General features: G+C 46.4%; 1 long non-coding RNA gene across 2 annotated transcripts; it reads right to left on the bottom strand.

The window, feature by feature from the left end:
- Nucleotides 1-6,526: 6,526 nt before the first annotated feature.
- On the bottom strand, nt 6,527-22,812 carry LOC139832773 (uncharacterized). Of its 2 annotated transcripts, XR_011747188.1 has the most exons (8): nt 22,193-22,812; nt 21,112-21,194; nt 17,817-19,893; nt 16,736-16,818; nt 15,493-15,516; nt 9,064-11,115; nt 7,983-8,065; nt 6,527-6,764 (listed from the first exon to the last, which is right to left on the bottom strand). It is a non-coding gene; the product is annotated as an uncharacterized lncRNA (long non-coding RNA). The 2 variants fall into 2 exon arrangements; XR_011747189.1 differs by lacking the exons at nt 9,064-11,115; nt 15,493-15,516 and adding an exon at nt 12,358-12,440 and having other exon boundaries at nt 22,193-22,810.
- Nucleotides 22,813-23,581: the final 769 nt, after the last annotated feature.

Here is a 23,581-nt window from a genome sequence, read left to right on the forward strand (position 1 = left end):
CGGACTCCCAGGCGTTTGCCATAAAGAGGGTTGAGGAGCATCGCGTTGGCCAGGCCCAGGAGAATCTTGGCGTGCCATGGACCCCCTATGACCATCTGGTTGCGCTGAACGCGCGGGTGTCTCACATGCGCTCCATTGATCGGAATCTCTCTGATATTCCTGATGTAGCCACCCAGCTCTTCAGGACTCTGTGGCCTGGCGAAGTGGTGCCAGATACCTTCACCTTGATCAGCGACCGCCTCAAGGGTGCCGGCAGGAGGATCCGCGAATGGCAGTGCTCTGCTGCCTGCGCTGGGGCAGACTCCGCACTCCGCGTCGCCTGCTCTTGGTATCCGGAGCTGAACCTGGACGCCCTCACCGGAGTGCGCGAAGGCGCGGAAACCGATCTGGACCCGATCCTCACCGCTAAGCGGCAAGATCGCGCGTACCACATCGCGGAGTACGCCGATATGCGCACCTTCATCCCTCCCCCTCCTGATGTCAAGGACTATCTCGACGAGGAGGAGGATGAAGCCAATGAGGAGCCTCTGGACGATGCTGGTGCTGGCGATGCTCCTCCGGAAGCCCCTGCTGCCTGATGATCTTCTATTAAGTGTTTGCCTGTGATATGTTCGTTTGTCCTGGTTGTCTCAAAACTATGCCCGTTAAATTCTACCCCGGTATGCCGGGGTTTATGATGTAAAACTTTAAGGTTGCTTTTGGTTGTGGCACAACAGTTTATGCCGGTATGTTATACCGGTATTAATTATCTTATGTTTGCCTTAGCATATTTGCTCATGGTTTTGCTTTTATCCTGTACTGCAAAGATTTCCAAATTGTTTCCGCATCCAATTCGATGCACACTTGGTTCTTTTGCCTTGGCTTTGCCTGCCTTCTCTGGGCGTTCTTTGGCGTATGAGCACAAGGTTCTTTCACCAAACAAGCATTTTCTTGAACTTAGAAATAACTTCGAAATTTTGCAAAAAACCGGTTTAACCGGGGTTAGTTAAATTTTTCCGGATTGCTTGTTCCCACTCTCTCTTTTCGCAGTTCGCGTGCTTAGTTGCTACCGGTTTATCTTGCTTGCCATGAAGCCGGTTTGCGGACAGCAGCAGAGTCGAAGACTCCGGTAGGTTTAGCACGATACTAAACCGGAAAGAAAAAATGTTCACTAAGCAACCGGTGAACTCAAAAAATAAACATATTGCATGCAACTTTAGGGGTAGTCCCCGAGATTCATTCGAGGTTCCGACATCTTTTTATTCATAGCATAGAAGGTACAAAAAAGGAACTTCTTACTCCACAACTTCAAGAGTAGAAAGGACGCAACAGAGCTACGTTCCATTGACGCTTGCTCTCCTCTCCGGATTTGTCCGCCTTTCCTTTTTTTCACTCCTGTGCATCGATCAAGTAATAGGAGTCATTACGAAGAGCTTTGCTCACAATGAAGGGACCTTCCCATGGTGGTGAAAGCTTGTGCCGGCCTTCAGTGCGCTGCACTAGGCGTAGCACCAGATCTCCTTCCCGGAATACTCTCGGGTTAACCTTCCGGCTATGATAGCGTCTGAGGTTTTGCTGGTAAATGGCTGTTCTTGCCAAAGCCAACTCTCTTGCTTCTTCTAGCAAGTCCACATCATTTTCTCTGGCCTCTTTGACCTCTTGCTCGGTATAGAGCTGTACCCTTGGTGAATCATGAATGATGTCGGTTGGTATGACCGCTTCTGCTCCGTATACCATGAAGAATGGAGTGTATCCGGTGGACCGGTTTGGAGTTGTTCTTATGCTCCACAACACTGATGGTAGCTCATCAAGCCAACACCCTGGTGACTTTTCTACCGCTTCAATGAGCCTTGGTTTGATACCGGAAAGTACCAAAGCATTCATTCTTTCCACTTGGCCATTGCCTTGTGGGTGTGCTACCGAGCACAAATCCAACCGGATGTTGTTGTCCTCACAAAACCTTTTGAACTCACCTTGAGCAAAGTTGGTTCCATTATTGTCAGTGATGATACTATGTGGGTATCCATACCGCAAAATGACATCCTTTAAGAACTTTACCGATGTGTGCCCATCACACTTTGCGATAGGTTTCACTTCTAGCCACTTGGTGAATTTATCCACCATAACCAAGATGTGAGTCGTGCTGCTCCTTGCAGTTTTGAATGGGCCAACCATATCAAGGCACCAAACAGCAAATGGCTAGGTTAGTGGTATTGTTTTTAAACCGGACGCTGGGGTATGATTTTGCTTGGCGTACCTCTGGCACCCATTGCATTTTCTTACCAAATCCTCAGCGTTTTCCAAAGCTGTAGGCCAGTAGAAGCCATGGCGGAATACTTTTGCTACCAGCGCCCTTGATGAAGCGTGGTGCCCACATTCTACTTGGTGAATCTCCTCAAGCATTTCATTTCCTTCTTCCGGCTCCACACATCTTTGAAGGACACCGGTGACGCTTCTCTTGTACACCTCGCCATTGATGAATGTGTATGCCTTGGACCTTCTTTGGATTCTTCTTGATTCATTTTCGTCAACCGGCAAGGTGCCGTTGATCAGGAATTCCTTAATAGGTTTAACCCACGACGGTGTCTCTCGAACTAGAAACACCGGTGCATCTATCTCCATGTTATCCACCAGCATTGTTTCTTCCGGTACAACTGCAACAGTCCCCGAGCTTGCCGGAACAGTCCCCGAGTTTACCGGAGCAGTCCCCGGGTTCCCTTCATCGATGTCCATGGGTACTATGTGCGATTCCGGTACGAAAATTGATTCCGATTCCGGGCTTGGTTTGATTGATGGTACTCTTAAGTGTTCCAAGGCTATTCCGGGAGGAATTTCCTGCCTAGATGAGCCTAGTTTGGACAACGCATCCGCGGCTTCGTTTTCCGCTCGAGGTACATGGTGAAACTCACAGCCCTCAAAGAAGCCGGCAATCTTTTGCACGTGAAACCGGTACAGAGCCATGTTGGCATCCTTTGCGTCCCAATCTCCGGAACATTGTTGCACGACAAGATCTGAATCTCCATAGCAAATGATCCGGTGCACACCGATTTCTTTTGCTACCTTGAGCCCATGGATCAGAGCCTCATACTCAGCGACGTTATTTGATGCCCTGAAATGCACTTGCAGAACATACCGGAGATGATCTCCCTTAGGTGAGGTAAGCACCACACCAGCACCTAGACCCTCTTTTAGTTTGGATCCGTCGAAGTGCATCTTCCAGTACTCTATTCTTTGATCTGGCGGCTTGTATTGCATTTCCGCCCAATCAACGAGGAAATCAGCCAAAGCTTGTGACTTTATGGCATCTCTCCTTTCGTACACCGGTACATATGGTGATATCTGGATTGCCCACTTTGCAATCCTTCCACTAGCATCCTTGTTGCACATGATATCGGAAATGGGTGCCTCGCTCACCACTTTCATGGGATGCTCTTCAAAGTAGTGCTTGAGCTTGGTGGCGGCCATGTACACGCCATAAGTCATCTTTTGGAAGTGAGGGTAGTTTTGTTTTGAGAGGGAGAGCACCTCGCTCAGGTAGTATACCGGCCTCTGGACGGTTTTTCCTTCCTCTTCTCTTTCAACTACAACCGCTACGCTCACAACCCGGTTTGTTGCTGCTATGTATAATAGCATAGGCTCCCTTTCTAGAGGTGAAGCCAGTATAGGCGATGTGGCCAACATTGTTTTCAGCTCTTTAAACGCTGCGTCTGCCTGAGGGGTCCAGACGAACGTGTCAGATTTTTTCATGAGAGCATAGAGCGGTAGAGCTTTTTCTCCCAACCTGCTTATGAACCGGCTTAGCGATGCCAAGCTTCCGGTAAACTTCTGCACGTCTTTTAGATCGCGCGGTATGGTCATTCTTTCAATTGCCCGGATTTTTACCGGATTGACCTCAATGCCCCGGCTTGATACGAGAAAGCCAAGCAACTTACCGGCAGGGACACCAAAGGTACATTTTGCCGGATTGAGTTTCATCTGGAATCTTCTCAAGTTATCAAATGTTTGCCGGAGGTCATCGATTAAGGTTTCTTTTACCTTGGTTTTTACCACGACATCATCCACATAGACATGCACATTTTTTCCAATTTGATCAAACAAGCATTTTTGCATACAGCGCTGGTACGTTGCACCAGCGTTGCGCAAACCAAAAGGCATAGTGACATAGCAATAAGCCCCGTGCGGGGTAATGAACGCAGTTTTTATTTGATCTTCCTTTTTCAAGGGGATTTGGTGGAAACCGGAATAAGCATCCAAGAAAGACAACAGCTCACATCCTGCAGTGGAATCAATCACTTGATCGATCCTAGGTAAAGGAAAAGGGTCTTTCGGGCAAGCTTTGTTCAAGTTGGTGTAGTCGATGCACATGCGCCACACCTTTGGAGCTTTTGCTTCCATGTTCTCTTCTTTTTTCTTCTCGACCAGCACCGGATTGGCTAGCCACTCAGTGTGCAGTACTTCCACAATAAAACCGGCAACCAGCAACTTTGTCACCTCTTCTCCAATGATCTTTCTCCTGTCTTCAGCAAACCGGCGCAGCGGCTGCCTTACAGGCTTTGCATCTTTTCGGACATTTAATGAGTGCTCAGCCAGCTCCCTCGGAACACCTACCAAGTCATTAGTAGACCAGGCAAAGATATTCCGATTCTCACGGAGGAAGCTGACGAGCGCGCTTTCCTATGCTTCATTCATACCGGCACCGATACGAACGGTGCACTCAGGGTAAGCCGGATCCAGCACAATGTCCATTGTTTCTTTTGTCGGCTTGAATGCCGGTGTGCCCAGGTTTGCACTCATTGCCGCTAAGCTCAGCTGTGAGGACTGAGCCAGCGCAACCGCAGTTTGCATCCTCCTCTTTTCTTCAGCAATCACCAGCGATTCTGCCAGGTTTGATCCGGCGGAAGCTATTTCCAGTGAGACTTTGTAGTTTCCCACCACAGTCAAGGGTCCACGAGGTGTCGGCATCTTCATCTTGAGATACGCCGTGTGAGTTGAGGCCATGAAAGCAGCCAACGCTGGTCTCCCCAGCAAAGCGTGGTAAGGACTATCTAAGTCCACCACCTCAAACTCAAGGTTTTCAACCCGGCAATTGTCACGTCCTCCAAACGACACATCCACCCGGACTTTTCCAACCGGTGCGCAGGACAGCCCCGGAACAATTCCATGGAACGTTGTGCGCGTTGGCTGAAGCATGTTTTCTGTTATGCCCAGCATGTTCATGGTGTGCCGGTACATGATGTTTATGCTGCTCCCATTGTCTATCAGCACCTTGCTGAACTTGACCCGAGCGTTTGGCCCTTGCATGATTGGGTCCAAGACAAGCGCATATCCACCCGGGTTAGGCATGATCTTGGGGTGATCCTTGAACGACCACGAGATCTCTTGATCAGACCACAGCATGTATTTTGGTACTGCCGGCATTGATGGCGTGTAACTCACACGTTCGTTGGGAACCCCAAGAGGAAGGTATGATGCACACAGCAGCAAGTTTTCCCTCAGAAAGAAACCATGGTTTATCGAACCAGGAGGAGCCAAGAAGCACGTTGAAGGTTGATGGCGGCGGGATGTAGTGCGGCGCAACACCAGAGATTCCGGCGCCAACGTGGAACCTACACAACACAACCAAAGTACTTTGCCCCAACGAAACAGTGAGGTTGTCAATCTCACCGGCTTGCTGTAACAAAGGATTAACCGTATTGTGTGGAAGATGATTGTTTGCAGAAAACAAGAGAACAGATGTTACAAGAGATTGTATTTCAGTATAGAGAATTGGACCGGGGTCCACAGTTCACTAGAGGTGTCTCTCCCATAAGATAAACAGCATGTTGGGTGAACAAATTACAGTTGGGCAATTGACAAATAAAGAGGGCATGACCATGCACATACATATTATGATGAGTATAGTGAGATTTAATTGGGCATTACGACAAAGTACATAGACCGCTATCCAGCATGCATCTATGCCTAAAAAGTCCACCTTCAGGTTATCATCCGAACCCCCTCCAGTATTAAGTTGCTAACAACAGACAATTGCATTAAGTATTGCGCGTAATGTAACTAGTGACTACATCCTTGAACATAGCACCAATGTTTTATCCCTAGTGGCAACAGCACATCCATAACCTTAGAGGTTCTTGTCACCCCTCCAGATTCACGGAGACATGAACCCACTATCGAGCATAAATACTCCCTCTTGGAGTTACTAGCATCAACTTGGCCAGAGCATCTACTAATAACGGAGAGCATGCAAGATCATAAACAACACATAGACATAACTTTGATAATCAACATAACAAGTATTCTCTATTCATCGGATCCCAACAAACGCAACATATAGAATTACAGATAGATGATCTTGATCATGTTAGGCAGCTCACAAGATCCGACAATGAAGCACAATGGGGAGAAGACAATGTGACGTCCCGGAACCGGTATCCTGAGGATTCCAGCGATCCCGCCGAAATCCGCACGATATCGATTCTGAGACGCCCTCCGACACGACGTGCGCGACGAATCACACACGTGATGCCAGAGGAATTAACACGAGCGGTAACATTACAACAGGATTACAATAGAGCCCACAAGATACATATATATTACAACAACGACTCCAACGAGTCAAGATACAAATATACAATACAAAGATCCAAATCATACAGAAGACCAAATACGTCCGAGTACGGACAAGATACAAATTGGACTAAGAGTCCTGAAGATAACCAGTGGCGTCCATAACCCTGCCCAGGCCAAGCCGGAAGGGTAACCTTGCTAATGTCATCATCTCGTACCTGTCAAAGTCGGGCCATCGGTTGCCGACAGAAGGGGGAGGGGACAAAAAGAAAGGAAGGCGAGGGTAAGTACCATTGGCACGTACTTGCGAGACAAGACCAGCTATGCTCGCTGGTGGGCGGTATAAACTTCACCCGGCTATATGTGGAGTTTAGCGGCAGCAAAGCTACTATCCAATAGAGACACGCTACAACATCCGTCTACTCAGAGAAGATAAGAGAGCGCACAAGGTAACAGATAAATACTACACAAACATAACCCAGCCAATGCGATCCCCCTTCGCCAAGAGGTATTGCAAAGGCACACACACTTTTGAAAGAGTTTTATTAGCAAATTATTAACAACAGGAAATAAGGTGTAAGTTGTTCTATGATCGAGCTATACAATTCCAAGTCGTCCATAACCGCGGACACGGCTTATCGATAAGATGTACACCCTGCAGGGGTTGCCCAAATGTAACCATACGCATGCTCGAACCCACTTACTACAGGTGGAGTCTCACATCAAGACCGTTCTCAATGCAAGAGAAAGTTTAATGGGAGCCACCCAACTAAGCTACCCGTGACGAAGTTCGGCCGTACTCCGATACGGACCCAGAGGTTTGCGACATAGTCCAGGCGGGCACTAACGACCAGGCACAGGATAAGTCTATCCGCGTTATAAGTACAGTACAGAAATAAACACCCGAAGGCAACAGAAAGTAAATCGTGCATCGTGCATATGGGCAAATAAAACCAAGGTTGTGGCTCCCAATAAACAGACTCGAGGAAAGGTAGTGGGTGATGGGGGTCCCATTCCCCCACGTACGGGTAGAGCGCTCAATCTCGGAACAGATAACAAGAACTCGGGTCCTAGGGGACATTAGCAAGTCAAAGTTCCGATGCTTTCGCAAAGGGGCTCACAGATGCCTCTGCAATGTTATTATCCCTTAGCAATTTTAGTTGTAGCAAAAGTTATCAACATCATTTTCAACAGGTGGTACATGTGTCAACTTCCCAACAAGATATCCCGAACATCTCGAGATATCAACAAGACCCTAAACTCGCCTACGACTCGCAAAGCTGGCAAACAACAAACAATAGGTAGAGCGAGGAGGTGTATCTCGGACATATAGGTAATAGGTGGATAGGACACGTGACACAACAGAATCGCAACATAAAGATAGCAATAGATCAAAAGAGCATGTAAAAGTAAAATAGGTGAAGGGGTGGGCTCGCCTGGAGGATCAGCGGTAGAGAGCAAGCGATATCCTCCTTGGGGTAGCACGCAAACTCCTCGTGGCACTCCTCGGTACCGGCGTCTATCGCGAAGAAGCAAATCACATACAAGGAAATAAAGTGCGCAAATCAATACAAGAAGTGCAATGCGCAATATGATGCATGGCATGTGATATGCAAGGGGTTCATGCTTGACAAAATTAAGTGGGGCATCTAAAAAGCAAGATATAAGAGTAAACCCTCACATAACATTTAATCTGATTAGTAGTTTTCATTTGGCCGGGACATAGAATGGTCAATGATGCATGACAATTAAATATTTGGATTTCTCATATCTTTCTGATACAAATTGACATAAAATTTGTTGCATTTGGCATTATAAAAGTGAAGTTATGCAAAATGCAAGTTTTAAACATATAGTAAAACGTTTGGCAAAAAGTTTGTTCTTAAACCAGGGGCACCAAGATTTGATCCCTGGTCTCCAGGAAACAATGTATGGTTTCAGCCACTGGAACTTGGTCGTTTTACTGACAGAAAAGGGACACAGAAGTTTTACAACAGGATAACAAAATAATTTCTGAAGTTCTAGACAAAACGTAGACATAGCAGATCAAAACTGGGTAAACACCTTCACTGGAATTTGATCCTCAGTCTTCAAGTAAAAAAGCAGGGCTCCAGCCAGTGGAGCTAAGATGTGTTGGTGATATGATCTGGGTGCGTGTAGATTTAGAAAGTTCAGACATGGTTTGCCAGTTTACTGAAACTGCACACGAACAGGTGTCTGAACTGCAACGAAAACAAAAGATAAAACTTTGGCATCGTTTTTCCTGGAATTGAACCTCGCATGTCATGAAGGGCTGCAAGAAACCAACCACTACGATGCAGCTACGGATTTGTTTTCAGGGAGCAGAAAGGTAAACAACATGTGGAGATAACTGAATATAGACACAGAAACTGAAACTTGCAGCGATACGCACAGGTCTGGACAACCAACATGGTGACCATGCGCTCACCCCTCTCGACAGGGAAGACTACTGCGACGGAACGAACAGGGAGAGAGTGGAGGCGAAGCGGTTCTCACCCAGGATGAAGATGGCGAGGCGCTCAAGCTCGGGGACGACGGAGTCGTCGGGAAGAGGAAGAAGACGCGCTGGCTCCGGGAAGAAGACGAGGTCGAAGAAGACGCCTGGAGCTGCTCCGGCTCCGTGAACTTAGCGAGGAGGAAGACAAGGCCACCGGGGCTCCATCCCCGCGCTCAGTACAGCGGATGACGGCGAGGAACGGTGGAGTAGTTGGCGATTTGCTCCGGTCGTGCTAAACTGAATTTTACTGAACTTTTCGCTGCATCCTTTCGTGAGAGAGGGGCAGAAATTAGTGGCGGCGTGAGGAGGGAAGATGGAGGAGGCTAGGGTTCCTGCAGCGCTGGTGAGGATTAGGGAATTATAGAGGGGAAAGTGGAGTGGTTGGCTCGATGGTGGAGTATGACGTCGAGGAGAGGCACGCTCTGTCTCATGCTGTGTATGTGCACGAAGAGAACAAGTGGAAGATGAGGACGTGGGGTTGTGGGCTGCCTCTAGGCTCAAAGCAAGATACCAGAAATAGAGAATGGGCTGATAGGAGGAGATGGAACAAGAAAAAGGAATGCTGCAGCCATTTTTCGAACAACGGGGAAAATTCTCCATTTGCCGGAAAAAAAACAAAAGGAGAGGAGAAGAAGCAGGAACAAAAGAGCAGAGGGGGTTTTGCCAAAAATTAATTTGAAAACTTCAATTTATTTTAAATAATTTAACAATATTTTAAAATATTTCTATTGAGGATTTGTTAAATGAAAAGACCAAGGAAGGTTTAATTAAATAAACCATATGAGAGGGAAAGAAAATAATTAGGGTTTATAAAAATAAATTTTATTTGTTAAAAGCATGGATGATATGATGCATGATGCCATGATGATGCGCAAAAGAAAAAGAACAAGCAAATCTATTAGGGTTACTACCCGGGCCGTTACAATCGACACCACTAACAAGGAACCTCGCCCCGAGGTTCCACGCCATGGTACGGGGTAGTGAGGTGAAGCTATCGGGTCTTCTGGCGGCGTGTCGATCTCCTCGACACCACTAACAAGAATTGTTGCTCCATGTTGATCGGTTGACAACACTAACAGAAGTCGGTGTTCCGTCGATGATGATGCGCTTCTGTCGAGAGTCTCGGTTGTTGATGATCAGGCGCCGTACAAAAGATGGAAGGAGTAAGAATCACATTGATCCACCCATTCAAGTAACAAGAGCGAATAATAAGAGTAGTCGGTATGGTCGCGACTCCATCCCGCACTCAAATTATTACTCTGTACATGAATAAGAGAATCGTGCAACCAACTCCAGGAATACAGATTGGCGATCTTGATAACATCGATAGCGAAGGTTCATCATGTCAAAACTCAAGGGATAGAGAATGGACCACATAAACCAAGATGGAGTCAATAGAGAAGACAAAGGTTAGCCGCCGGTGATGTTCTTCTGAGATCGGTCCTATTAGGTGAAAGGCATAGATCGTTCAACCCGCGTAGAAACCTAAGACTCAGAGAACTTAGATAAGAGAGAAGACTCAAAACTCGCAAAGGTAAGAGGAGAAAGAATATAGATAAGAACAAAAATAGAGCTAATCAGATCTATCCAACGAATTTTAGAAAATAGTTTTGACACTAGACACAACAACGTCCGTTGGCAAGGTTATCCTACAGGCTGGACTAGTGGGGTACCGTCAACCTGAGGCTCTGATACCAACTTGTGACGCCCCGGAACCGGTATCCTGAGGATTCCAGCGATCCCGCCGAAATCCGCACGATATCGATTCTGAGACGCCCTCCGACACGACGTGCGCGACGAATCACACACGTGATGCCAGAGGAATTAACACGAGCGGTAACATTACAACAGGATTACAATAGAGCCCACAAGATACATATATATTACAACAACGACTCCAACGAGTCAAGATACAAATATACAATACAAAGATCCAAATCATACAGAAGACCAAATACGTCCGAGTACGGACAAGATACAAATTGGACTAAGAGTCCTGAAGATAACCAGTGGCGTCCATAACCCTGCCCAGGCCAAGCCGGAAGGGTAACCTTGCTAACGTCGTCATCTCGTACCTGTCAAAGTCGGGCCATCGGTTGCCGACAGAAGGGGGAGGGGACAAAAAGAAAGGAAGGCGAGGGTAAGTACCATTGGCACGTACTTGCGAGACAAGACCAGCTATGCTCGCTGGTGGGCGGTATAAACTTCACCCGGCTATATGTGGAGTTTAGCGGCAGCAAAGCTACTATCCAATAGAGACACGCTACAACATCCGTCTACTCAGAGAAGATAAGAGAGCGCACAAGGTAACAGATAAATACTACACAAACATAACCCAGCCAATGCGATCCCCCTTCGCCAAGAGGTATTGCAAAGGCACACACACTTTTGAAAGAGTTTTATTAGCAAATTATTAACAACAGGAAATAAGGTGTAAGTTGTTCTATGATCGAGCTATACAATTCCAAGTCGTCCATAACCGCGGACACGGCTTATCGATAAGATGTACACCCTGCAGGGGTTGCCCAAATGTAACCATACGCATGCTCGAACCCACTTACTACAGGTGGAGTCTCACATCAAGACCGTTCTCAATGCAAGAGAAAGTTTAATGGGAGCCACCCAACTAAGCTACCCGTGACGAAGTTCGGCCGTACTCCGATACGGACCCAGAGGTTTGCGACATAGTCCAGGCGGGCACTTACGACCAGGCACAAGATAAGTCTATCCGCGTTATGAGTACAGTACAGAAATAAACACCCGAAGGCAACAGGAAGTAAATCGTGCATCGTGCATATGGGCAAATAAAACCAAGGTTGTGGCTCCCAATAAACAGACTCGAGGAAAGGTAGTGGGTGATGGGGGTCCCATTCCCCCACGTACGGGTAGAGCGCTCAATCTCGGAACAGATAACAAGAACTCGGGTCCTAGGGGACATTAGCAAGTCAAAGTTCCGATGCTTTCGCAAAGGGGCTCACAGATGCCTCTGCAATGTTATTATCCCTTAGCAATTTTAGTTGTAGCAAAAGTTATCAACATCATTTTCAACAGGTGGTACATGTGTCAACTTCCCAACAAGATATCCCGAACATCTCGAGATATCAACAAGACCCTAAACTCGCCTACGACTCGCAAAGCTGGCAAACAACAAACAATAGGTAGGGCGAGGAGGTGTATCTCGGACATATAGGTAACAGGTGGATAGGACACGTGACATAACAGAATCGCAACATAAAGATAGCAATAGATCAAAAGAGCATGTAAAAGTAAAATAGGTGAAGGGGTGGGCTCGCCTGGACGATCAGCGGTAGGGAGCAAGCGATATCCTCCTTGGGGTAGCACGCAAACTCCTCGTGGCACTCCTCGGTACCGGCGTCTATCGCGAAGAAGCAAATCACATACAAGGAAATAAAGTGCGCAAATCAATACAAGAAGTGCAATGCGCAATATGATGCATGGCATGTGATATGCAAGGGGTTCATGCTTGACAAAATTAAGTGGGGCATCTAAAAAGCAAGATATAAGAGTAAACCCTCACATAACATTTAATCTGATTAGTAGTTTTCATTTGGCCGGGACATAGAATGGTCAATGATGCATGACAATTAAATATTTGGATTTCTCATATCTTTCTGATACAAATTGACATAAAATTTGTTGCATTTGGCATTATAAAAGTGAAGTTATGCAAAATGCAAGTTTTAAACATATAGTAAAACGTTTGGCAAAAAGTTTGTTCTTAAACCAGGGGCACCAAGATTTGATCCCTGGTCTCCAGGAAACAATGTATGGTTTCAGCCACTGGAACTTGGTCGTTTTACTGACAGAAAAGGGACACAGAAGTTTTACAACAGGATAACAAAATAATTTCTGAAGTTCTAGACAAAACGTAGACATAGCAGATCAAAACTGGGTAAACACCTTCACTGGAATTTGATCCTCAGTCTTCAAGTAAAAAAGCAGGGCTCCAGCCAGTGGAGCTAAGATGTGTTGGTGATATGATCTGGGTGCGTGTAGATTTAGAAAGTTCAGACATGGTTTGCCAGTTTACTGAAACTGCACACGAACAGGTGTCTGAACTGCAACGAAAACAAAAGATAAAACTTTGGCATCGTTTTTCCTGGAATTGAACCTCGCATGTCATGAAGGGCTGCAAGAAACCAACCACTACGATGCAGCTACGGATTTGTTTTCAGGGAGCAGAAAGGTAAACAACATGTGGAGATAACTGAATATAGACACAGAAACTGAAACTTGCAGCGATACGCACAGGTCTGGACAACCAACATGGTGACCATGCGCTCACCCCTCTCGACAGGGAAGACTACTGCGACGGAACGAACAGGGAGAGAGTGGAGGCGAAGCGGTTCTCACCCAGGATGAAGATGGCGAGGCGCTCAAGCTCGGGGACGACGGAGTCGTCGGGAAGAGGAAGAAGACGCGCTGGCTCCGGGAAGAAGACGAGGTCGAAGAAGACGCCTGGAGCTGCTCCGGCTCCGTGAACTTAGCGAGGAGGAAGACAAGGCCACCGGGGCTCCATCCCCGCGCTCAGTACAGCGGATGACGGCGAGGAACGGTGGAGTAGTTGGCGATTTGCTCCGGTCGTGCTAAACTGAATTTTACTGAACTTTTCGCTGCATCCTTTCGTGAGAGAGGGGCAGAAATTAGTGGCGGCGTGAGGAGGGAAGATGGAGGAGGCTAGGGTTCCTGCAGCGCTGGTGAGGATTAGGGAATTATAGAGGGGAAAGTGGAGTGGTTGGCTCGATGGTGGAGTATGACGTCGAGGAGAGGCACGCTCTGTCTCATGCTGTGTATGTGCACGAAGAGAACAAGTGGAAGATGAGGACGTGGGGTTGTGGGCTGCCTCTAGGCTCAAAGCAAGATACCAGAAATAGAGAATGGGCTGATAGGAGGAGATGGAACAAGAAAAAGGAATGCTGCAGCCATTTTTCGAACAACGGGGAAAATTCTCCATTTGCCGGAAAAAAAACAAAAGGAGAGGAGAAGAAGCAGGAACAAAAGAGCAGAGGGGGTTTTGCCAAAAATTAATTTGAAAACTTCAATTTATTTTAAATAATTTAACAATATTTTAAAATATTTCTATTGAGGATTTGTTAAATGAAAAGACCAAGGAAGGTTTAATTAAATAAACCATATGAGAGGGAAAGAAAATAATTAGGGTTTATAAAAATAAATTTTATTTGTTAAAAGCATGGATGATATGATGCATGATGCCATGATGATGCGCAAAAGAAAAAGAACAAGCAAATCTATTAGGGTTACTACCCGGGCCGTTACAATCGACACCACTAACAAGGAACCTCGCCCCGAGGTTCCACGCCATGGTACGGGGTAGTGAGGTGAAGCTATCGGGTCTTCTGGCGGCGTGTCGATCTCCTCGACACCACTAACAAGAATTGTTGCTCCATGTTGATCGGTTGACAACACTAACAGAAGTCGGTGTTCCGTCGATGATGATGCGCTTCTGTCGAGAGTCTCGGTTGTTGATGATCAGGCGCCGTACAAAAAGATGGAAGGAGTAAGAATCACATTGATCCACCCATTCAAGTAACAAGAGCGAATAATAAGAGTAGTCGGTATGGTCGCGACTCCATCCCGCACTCAAATTATTACTCTGTACATGAATAAGAGAATCGTGCAACCAACTCCAGGAATACAGATTGGCGATCTTGATAACATCGATAGCGAAGGTTCATCATGTCAAAACTCAAGGGATAGAGAATGGACCACATAAACCGAGATGGAGTCAATAGAGAAGACAAAGGTTAGCCGCTGGTGATGTTCTTCTGAGATCGGTCCTATTAGGTGAAAGGCATAGATCGTTCAACCCGCGTAGAAACCTAAGACTCAGAGAACTTAGATAAGAGAGAAGACTCAAAACTCGCAAAGGTAAGAGGAGAAAGAATATAGATAAGAACAAAAATAGAGCTAATCAGATCTATCCAACGAATTTTAGAAAATAGTTTTGACACTAGACACAACAACGTCCGTTGGCAAGGTTATCCTACAGGCTGGACTAGTGGGGTACCGTCAACCTGAGGCTCTGATACCAACTTGTGACGCCCCGGAACCGGTATCCTGAGGATTCCAGCGATCCCACCGAAATCCGCACGATATCGATTCTGAGACGCCCTCCGACACGACGTGCGCGACGAATCACACACGTGATGCCAGAGGAATTAACACGAGCGGTAACATTACAACAGGATTACAATAGAGCCCACAAGATACATATATATTACAACAACGACTCCAACGAGTCAAGATACAAATATACAATACAAAGATCTAAATCATACAGAAGACCAAATACGTCCGAGTACGGACAAGATACAAATTGGACTAAGAGTCCTGAAGATAACCAATGGCGTCCATAACCCTGCCCGAGGCCAAGCCGGAAGGCTAACCTTGCTAATGTCATCATCTCGTACCTGTCAAAGTCGGGCCATCGGTTGCCGACAGAAGGGGGAGGGGACAAAAAGAAAGGAAGGCGAGGGTAAGTACCATTGGCACGTACTTGCGAGACAAGACCAGCTATGCTCGCTGGTGGGCGGTATAAACTTCACCCGGCTATATGTGGAGTTTAGCGGCAGCAAAGCTACTATCCAATAGAGACACGCTACAACATCCGTCTACTCAGAGAAGATAAGAGAGCGCACAAGGTAACAGATAAATACTACACAAACATAACCCAGCCAATGCGATCCCCCTTCGCCAAGAGGTATTGCAAAGGCACACACACTTTTGAAAGAGTTTTATTAGCAAATTATTAACAACAGGAAATAAGGTGTAAGTTGTTCTATGATCGAGCTATACAATTCCAAGTCGTCCATAACCGCGGACACGGCTTATCGATAAGATGTACACCCTGCAGGGGTTGCCCAAATGTAACCATACGCATGCTCGAACCCACTTACTACAGGTGGAGTCTCACATCAAGACCGTTCTCAATGCAAGAGAAAGTTTAATGGGAGCCACCCAACTAAGCTACCCGTGACGAAGTTCGGCCGTACTCCGATACGGACCCAGAGGTTTGCGACATAGTCCAGGCGGGCACTAACGACTAGGCACAGGATAAGTCTATCCGCGTTATAAGTACAAAGACAGAAATAAACACCCAAAGGCAACAGAAAGTAAATCGTGCATCGTGCATATGGGCAAATAAAACCAAGGTTGTGGCTCCCAATAAACAGACTCGAGGAAAGGTAGTGGGTGATGGGGGTCCCATTCCCCCACGTACGGGTAGAGCGCTCAATCTCGGAACAGATAACAAGAACTCGGGTCCTAGGGGACATTAGCAAGTCAAAGTTCCGATGCTTTCGCAAAGGGGCTCACAGATGCCTCTGCAATGTTATTATCCCTTAGCAATTTTAGTTGTAGCAAAAGTTATCAACATCATTTTCAACAGGTGGTACATGTGTCAACTTCCCAACAAGATATCCCGAACATCTCGAGATATCAACAAGACCCTAAACTCGCCTACGACTCGCAAAGCTGGCAAACAACAAACAATAGGTAGGGCGAGGAGGTGTATCTCGGACATATAGGTAACAGGTGGATAGGACACGTGACATAACAGAATCGCAACATAAAGATAGCAATAGATCAAAAGAGCATGTAAAAGTAAAATAGGTGAAGGGGTGGGCTCGCCTGGAGGATCAGCGGTAGAGAGCAAGCGATATCCTCCTTGGGGTAGCACGCAAACTCCTCGTGGCACTCCTCGGTACCAGCGTCTATCGCGAAGAAGCAAATCACATACAAGGAAATAAAGTGCGCAAATCAATACAAGAAGTGCAATGCGCAATATGATGCATGGCATGTGATGCAAGGGGTTCATGCTTGACAAAATTAAGTGGGGCATCTAAAAAGCAAGATATAAGAGTAAACCCTCACATAACATTTAATCTGATTAGTAGTTTTCATTTGGCCGGGACATAGAATGGTCAATGATGCATGACAATTAAATATTTGGATTTCTCATATCTTTCTGATACAAATTGACATAAAATTTGTTGCATTTGGCATTATAAAAGTGAAGTTATGCAAAATGCAAGTTTTAAACATATAGTAAAACGTTTGGCAAAAAGTTTGTTCTTAAACCAGGGGCACCAAGATTTGATCCCTGGTCTCCAGGAAACAATGTATGGTTTCAGCCACTGGAACTTGGTCGTTTTACTGACAGAAAAGGGACACAGAAGTTTTACAACAGGATAACAAAATAATTTCTGAAGTTCTAGACAAAACGTAGACATAGCAGATCAAAACTGGGTAAACACCTTCACTGGAATTTGATCCTCAGTCTTCAAGTAAAAAAGCAGGGCTCCAGCCAGTGGAGCTAAGATGTGTTGGTGATATGATCTGGGTGCGTGTAGATTTAGAAAGTTCAGACATGGTTTGCCAGTTTACTGAAACTGCACACGAACAGGTGTCTGAACTGCAACGAAAACAAAAGATAAAACTTTGGCATCGTTTTTCCTGGAATTGAACCTCGCATGTCATGAAGGGCTGCAAGAAACCAACCACTACGATGCAGCTACGGATTTGTTTTCAGGGAGCAGAAAGGTAAACAACATGTGGAGATAACTGAATATAGACACAGAAACTGAAACTTGCAGCGATACGCACAGGTCTGGACAACCAACATGGTGACCATGCGCTCACCCCTCTCGACAGGGAAGACTACTGCGGCAGAACGAACAGGGGGAGAGAGTGGAGGCGAAGCGGTTCTCACCCAGGATGAAGATGGCGAGGCGCTCAAGCTCGGGGACGACGGAGTCGTCGGGAAGAGGAAGAAGACGCGCTGGCTCCGGGAAGAAGACGAGGTCGAAGAAGACGCCTGGAGCTGCTCCGGCTCCGTGAACTTAGCGAGGAGGAAGACAAGGCCACCGGGGCTCCATCCCCGCGCTCAGTACAGCGGATGACGGCGAGGAACGGTGGAGTAGTTGGCGATTTGCTCCGGTCGTGCTAAACTGAATTTTACTGAACTTTTCGCTGCATCCTTTCGTGAGAGAGGGGCAGAAATTAGTGGCGGCGTGAGGAGGGAAGATGGAGGAGGCTAGGGTTCCTGCAGCGCTGGTGAGGATTAGGGAATTATAGAGGGGAAAGTGGAGTGGTTGGCTCGATGGTGGAGTATGACGTCGAGGAGAGGCACGCTCTGTCTCATGCTGTGTATGTGCACGAAGAGAACAAGTGGAAGATGAGGACGTGGGGTTGTGGGCTGCCTCTAGGCTCAAAGCAAGATACCAGAAATAGAGAATGGGCTGATAGGAGGAGATGGAACAAGAAAAAGGAATGCTGCAGCCATTTTTCGAACAACGGGGAAAATTCTCCATTTGCCGGAAAAAAAACAAAAGGAGAGGAGAAGAAGCAGGAACAAAAGAGCAGAGGGGGTTTTGCCAAAAATTAATTTGAAAACTTCAATTTATTTTAAATAATTTAACAATATTTTAAAATATTTCTATTGAGGATTTGTTAAATGAAAAGACCAAGGAAGGTTTAATTAAATAAACCATATGAGAGGGAAAGAAAATAATTAGGGTTTATAAAAATAAATTTTATTTGTTAAAAGCATGGATGATATGATGCATGATGCCATGATGATGCGCAAAAGAAAAAGAACAAGCAAATCTATTAGGGTTACTACCCGGGCCGTTACAATCGACACCACTAACAAGGAACCTCGCCCCGAGGTTCCACGCCATGGTACGGGGTAGTGAGGTGAAGCTATCGGGTCTTCTGGCGGCGTGTCGATCTCCTCGACACCACTAACAAGAATTGTTGCTCCATGTTGATCGGTTGACAACACTAACAGAAGTCGGTGTTCCGTCGATGATGATGCGCTTTTGTCGAGAGTCTCGGTTGTTGATGATCAGGCGCCGTACAAAAAGATGGAAGGAGTAAGAATCACATTGATCCACCCATTCAAGTAACAAGAGCGAATAATAAGAGTAGTCGGTATGGTCGCGACTCCATCCCACACTCAAATTATTACTCTGTACATGAATAAGAGAATCGTGCAACCAACTCCAGGAATACAGATTGGCGATCTTGATAACATCGATAGCGAAGGTTCATCATGTCAAAACTCAAGGGATAGAGAATGGACCACATAAACCGAGATGGAGTCAATAGAGAAGACAAAGGTTAGCCGCCGGTGATGTTCTTCTGAGATCGGTCCTATTAGGTGAAAGGCATAGATCGTTCAACCCGCGTAGAAACCTAAGACTCAGAGAACTTAGATAAGAGAGAAGACTCAAAACTCGCAAAGGTAAGAGGAGAAAGAATATAGATAAGAACAAAAATAGAGCTAATCAGATCTATCCAACGAATTTTAGAAAATAGTTTTGACACTAGACACAACAACGTCCGTTGGCAAGGTTATCCTACAGGCTGGACTAGTGGGGTACCGTCAACCTGAGGCTCTGATACCAACTTGTGACGCCCCGGAACCGGTATCCTGAGGATTCCAGCGATCCCGCCGAAATCCGCACGATATCGATTCTGAGACGCCCTCCGACACGACGTGCGCGACGAATCACACACGTGATGCCAGAGGAATTAACACGAGCGGTAACATTACAACAGGATTACAATAGAGCCCACAAGATACATATATATTACAACAACGACTCCAACGAGTCAAGATACAAATATACAATACAAAGATCCAAATCATACAGAAGACCAAATACGTCCGAGTACGGACAAGATACAAATTGGACTAAGAGTCCTGAAGATAACCAGTGGCGTCCATAACCCTGCCCAGGCCAAGCCGGAAGGGTAACCTTGCTAATGTCATCATCTCGTACCTGTCAAAGTCGGGCCATCGGTTGCCGACAGAAGGGGGAGGGGACAAAAAGAAAGGAAGGCGAGGGTAAGTACCATTGGCACGTACTTGCGAGACAAGACCAGCTATGCTCGCTGGTGGGCGGTATAAACTTCACCCGGCTATATGTGGAGTTTAGCGGCAGCAAAGCTACTATCCAATAGAGACACGCTACAACATCCGTCTACTCAGAGAAGATAAGAGAGCGCACAAGGTAACAGATAAATACTACACAAACATAACCCAGCCAATGCGATCCCCCTTCGCCAAGAGGTATTGCAAAGGCACACACACTTTTGAAAGAGTTTTATTAGCAAATTATTAACAACAGGAAATAAGGTGTAAGTTGTTCTATGATCGAGCTATACAATTCCAAGTCGTCCATAACCGCGGACACGGCTTATCGATAAGATGTACACCCTGCAGGGGTTGCCCAAATGTAACCATACGCATGCTCGAACCCACTTACTACAGGTGGAGTCTCACATCAAGACCGTTCTCAATGCAAGAGAAAGTTTAATGGGAGCCACCCAACTAAGCTACCCGTGACGAAGTTCGGCCGTACTCCGATACGGACCCAGAGGTTTGCGACATAGTCCAGGCGGGCACTAACGACCAGGCACAGGATAAGTCTATCCGCGTTATAAGTACAGTACAGAAATAAACACCCGAAGGCAACAGAAAGTAAATCGTGCATCGTGCATATGGGCAAATAAAACCAAGGTTGTGGCTCCCAATAAACAGACTCGAGGAAAGGTAGTGGGTGATGGGGGTCCCATTCCCCCACGTACGGGTAGAGCGCTCAATCTCGGAACAGATAACAAGAACTCGGGTCCTAGGGGACATTAGCAAGTCAAAGTTCCGATGCTTTCGCAAAGGGGCTCACAGATGCCTCTGCAATGTTATTATCCCTTAGCAATTTTAGTTGTAGCAAAAGTTATCAACATCATTTTCAACAGGTGGTACATGTGTCAACTTCCCAACAAGATATCCCGAACATCTCGAGATATCAACAAGACCCTAAACTCGCCTACGACTCGCAAAGCTGGCAAACAACAAACAATAGGTAGGGCGAGGAGGTGTATCTCGGACATATAGGTAACAGGTGGATAGGACACGTGACATAACAGAATCGCAACATAAAGATAGCAATAGATCAAAAGAGCATGTAAAAGTAAAATAGGTGAAGGGGTGGGCTCGCCTGGAGGATCAGCGGTAGAGAGCAAGCGATATCCTCCTTGGGGTAGCACGCAAACTCCTCGTGGCACTCCTCGGTACCGGCGTCTATCGCGAAGAAGCAAATCACATACAAGGAAATAAAGTGCGCAAATCAATACAAGAAGTGCAATGCGCAATATGATGCATGGCATGTGATATGCAAGGGGTTCATGCTTGACAAAATTAAGTGGGGCATCTAAAAAGCAAGATATAAGAGTAAACCCTCACATAACATTTAATCTGATTAGTAGTTTTCATTTGGCCGGGACATAGAATGGTCAATGATGCATGACAATTAAATATTTGGATTTCTCATATCTTTCTGATACAAATTGACATAAAATTTGTTGCATTTGGCATTATAAAAGTGAAGTTATGCAAAATGCAAGTTTTAAACATATAGTAAAACGTTTGGCAAAAAGTTTGTTCTTAAACCAGGGGCACCAAGATTTGATCCCTGGTCTCCAGGAAACAATGTATGGTTTCAGCCACTGGAACTTGGTCGTTTTACTGACAGAAAAGGGACACAGAAGTTTTACAACAGGATAACAAAATAATTTCTGAAGTTCTAGACAAAACGTAGACATAGCAGATCAAAACTGGGTAAACACCTTCACTGGAATTTGATCCTCAGTCTTCAAGTAAAAAAGCAGGGCTCCAGCCAGTGGAGCTAAGATGTGTTGGTGATATGATCTGGGTGCGTGTAGATTTAGAAAGTTCAGACATGGTTTGCCAGTTTACTGAAACTGCACACGAACAGGTGTCTGAACTGCAACGAAAACAAAAGATAAAACTTTGGCATCGTTTTTCCTGGAATTGAACCTCGCATGTCATGAAGGGCTGCAAGAAACCAACCACTACGATGCAGCTACGGATTTGTTTTCAGGGAGCAGAAAGGTAAACAACATGTGGAGATAACTGAATATAGACACAGAAACTGAAACTTGCAGCGATACGCACAGGTCTGGACAACCAACATGGTGACCATGCGCTCACCCCTCTCGACAGGGAAGACTACTGCGACGGAACGAACAGGGAGAGAGTGGAGGCGAAGCGGTTCTCACCCAGGACGAAGATGGCGAGGCGCTCAAGCTCGGGGACGACGGAGTCGTCGGGAAGACGAAGAAGACGCGCTGGCTCCGGGAAGAAGACGAGGTCGAAGAAGACGCCTGGAGCTGCTCCGGCTCCGTGAACTTAGCGAGGAGGAAGACAAGGCCACCGGGGCTCCATCCCCGCGCTCAGTACAGCGGATGACGGCGAGGAACGGTGGAGTAGTTGGCGATTTGCTCCGGTCGTGCTAAACTGAATTTTACTGAACTTTTCGCTGCATCCTTTCGTGAGAGAGGGGCAGAAATTAGTGGCGGCGTGAGGAGGGAAGATGGAGGAGGCTAGGGTTCCTGCAGCGCTGGTGAGGATTAGGGAATTATAGAGGGGAAAGTGGAGTGGTTGGCTCGATGGTGGAGTATGACGTCGAGGAGAGGCACGCTCTGTCTCATGCTGTGTATGTGCACGAAGAGAACAAGTGGAAGATGAGGACGTGGGGTTGTGGGCTGCCTCTAGGCTCAAAGCAAGATACCAGAAATAGAGAATGGGCTGATAGGAGGAGATGGAACAAGAAAAAGGAATGCTGCAGCCATTTTTCGAACAACGGGGAAAATTCTCCATTTGCCGGAAAAAAAAAACAAAAGGAGAGGAGAAGAAGCAGGAACAAAAGAGCAGAGGGGGTTTTGCCAAAAATTAATTTGAAAACTTCAATTTATTTTAAATAATTTAACAATATTTTAAAATATTTCTATTGAGGATTTGTTAAATGAAAAGACCAAGGAAGGTTTAATTAAATAAACCATATGAGAGGGAAAGAAAATAATTAGGGTTTATAAAAATAAATTTTATTTGTTAAAAGCATGGATGATATGATGCATGATGCCATGATGATGCGCAAAAGAAAAAGAACAAGCAAATCTATTAGGGTTACTACCCGGGCCGTTACAGACAACCATCTAGCTACTGCTATGGACCCATAGTCCAGGGGTAGACTACTCACACATCACTCCGGAGGCGACCATGGCGGCGTAGAGTCCTCCGGGAGATGATTCCCCTCTCCGGCAGGGTGCCGGAGGCGATCTCCTGAATCCCCCGAGATGGGATTGGCGGCGGCGGCGTCTCTGGAAGGTTTTCCATATGGTGGCTCTCGGTACTGGGGGTTTCGCGACGGAGGCTTTAAGTAGGCTGAAGGGCAGGTCAGGAGGCGGCACGAGGGGCCCACACCACAGGGCCGCGCGGCCAAGGGGGGGGCCGCGCCGCCCTAGGGTGTGGCCACCTCGTGGCCCCACTTCGTCTCCTCTTCGGACTTCTGGAAGCTTCGTGGCAAAATAGGACCCTGGGCGTTGATTTCGTCCAATTCCGAGAATATTTCGTTACTAGGATTTCTGAAACCAAAAACAGCAGAAACA

This window comes from Lolium perenne, chromosome 6 (genome assembly GCF_019359855.2).
Source record: "Lolium perenne isolate Kyuss_39 chromosome 6, Kyuss_2.0, whole genome shotgun sequence".
Lineage (NCBI taxonomy): Eukaryota > Viridiplantae > Streptophyta > Magnoliopsida > Poales > Poaceae > Lolium > Lolium perenne.